The sequence below is a fragment of the Limulus polyphemus genome, unplaced genomic scaffold (assembly GCF_000517525.1).
Source record: "Limulus polyphemus unplaced genomic scaffold, Limulus_polyphemus-2.1.2 Scaffold2649, whole genome shotgun sequence".
NCBI classification, from domain to species: Eukaryota; Metazoa; Arthropoda; class Merostomata; order Xiphosura; family Limulidae; genus Limulus; species Limulus polyphemus.
In genome coordinates this window covers 87,515-89,690 of record NW_013668259.1, presented here as the reverse complement: position 1 = coordinate 89,690, position 2,176 = coordinate 87,515, and the positions used below count along the sequence as shown (strand labels likewise).

Genomic DNA, 2,176 nt, shown 5'->3' with positions numbered 1-2,176 from the left:
AGCCTTTTCCCTTTATATCCACTAATAGAAACCAAAATGGATTCAATCTCCTAGCTATTATCTTATATCTATTAGACTTATACCGCGAGAAACCGGGTTTCAGTACTCGTGGTGGGCAGAGCACAGATAGTCCATTGTATAGTTTTGTGCTTAACTACAAACAACCCACGCTGAAAATTTAAGGCTCGTTTTCGTTTCAAAATGTTTTGGTCTGTGGCACTACATAATTTAATAATGCTGCTTTATGAATATTTTTTTATCTTTGAAAACGGCTGTGATATCTTTCTCCATTCAACTCTGTAGATATTGCACTATCCAATGGTTGGGAATTCGCTGTGAAATCAATAGAACAGTGTTACACTGCCCACATCTACGAAGGTACGACATACTTAACAAATCTTATAACCTGCGATTAACCCTCTATATATCATAGGAGAGTTTCTGAAAGTTTAGGCTTAAGTTTAATATTATTATTATTAATCAACAATTCCGTATTTTCAAGGGCATTTTGAACACTTAAGAAGCTAGAAGAAAAAAATTAGGTTAATAGCACCAGGTGAATGGAATTATGCCACATTTGACCTTGTATTAATAAAAATTCATAACTCGTAAAAGTCTCCAAACTTGAATGTATAGACATTTCAACAATGCATCAAAGTAACCATAGAACATTTTGAAATGCAAGTTTAATTTTGTTTGATGAATTTACGAATTATAGATAAATAAAAACCACTACGTAAAAGGACAATATACTATGGAATGGATAAGAAGAAGAAGGAACTTATATCATTTTATACTGAAATAATATACGATGAAGATGAACCTCTGTAGGTCCTAGCTGAATAATTAGGACATTTTACCCTAACTGATAATGTACACTGTTGTCGCCACTTGAAAGTAGAAGAAATGGTTCGAGATAATGCTGTAAAATCTCTTCGAAATATATCTCAACAAAGTAGCACTGCAGACTTGGAGCAGCCCTTTGTTCCTTTGGTCAAACGAATTGAATCCAGAGATTGGTTTACATCACGGCCTTCAGCTTGTGTTTTGTTCAATGTCAACTACCCAAGAATTTCATGTGAAATCAAAACTTTCAGGAACCTCTGCCAGGATGACACACTCATGGTTTGGCGGTGCTGCAAAGGGGAAACTTGGTGAGTTTGCCAAAGTAACTGAACCAGAATACATGGAGTCTGACTTAATTCCCATGTGGGCCAATCTTGCACTACATGAACAAGACTCTGTGAAGTTATTAGCTGTTTATGCTTGGGATTCCATTACCAATCTTTTACAGAAAGAGGATATAGAAGAGGAAACAGCAGAAGACAAGTCCTGGCGAGTTCGTTACGCAGTCCAGATTTGCAAAACCCCTTGAAAGATTGTGATGCTGAAGCACCAACACAAAAAGTTAAAGATTTCTGTCAAAATTTGCCAAAAGATGTTCAAAAACAAATAACTATGAACAACATCTTTTCCTATGTGAAAGACCTAGTATCAAATCCAGACCAACATGTTACGTCAGCGCTTGCTTCAGTTATACTAGGCCTATTTCCTATCGTGGCGAAACATAACACTATTGAACATTCACTTCTCATGTTCTTTTCTCAGTTGAAGGGTGAGTGCCCAGAAGTTCGCCTGAGCATCATCTCCAATCTTGATTGTGCCAGAGCTTACTGTCTACTATTGTTGAATTAGCTGAAGCTGTGGAGTGGATGGTTTGACTAGTATTTATGAGTAAATGCCGTTATTCAGTAGGGCAGTTGAGGGTGGAGGTCTTTGACAAAAGGTTGGACACGCTTTGCATGACTTGACTGGCTAATCATGTCTTTGCTATTAGAGAAGCTGCCACAGGAAATCTGAAGAAACTTACTGAGAAACTTGGGTCTGACTAGGCAACCAATACAGTTATCCCGAAGGTGATATACACATCTCGAGATCAGAACTATCACCCTGCATGACTTATTTGTTCTGTATCAATGTCTTGGTTGAAGCTTGTGGGCCAGAAGTAACCAATAAGATGATGCTTCCAACAGTTTTCAGTTTGAATACTAGAAATTATACGACCTTATAAAACACCAAAATGTTGTTTTTATTTCATTAAACACTCAACGTTTCGCTTTACAGCTTCTTCAGGAGTGTTCACTAAAACACAAACCGAAACTAACAGTACAAAGCT

At 37.1% G+C, this 2,176-nt stretch overlaps 1 pseudogene; it reads left to right on the top strand.

Moving 5' to 3' along the window:
• Positions 1–759: 759 nt before the first annotated feature.
• Positions 760–2,176, top strand: part of LOC106467531 — a 2,442-nt pseudogene continuing 1,025 nt past the window's right edge.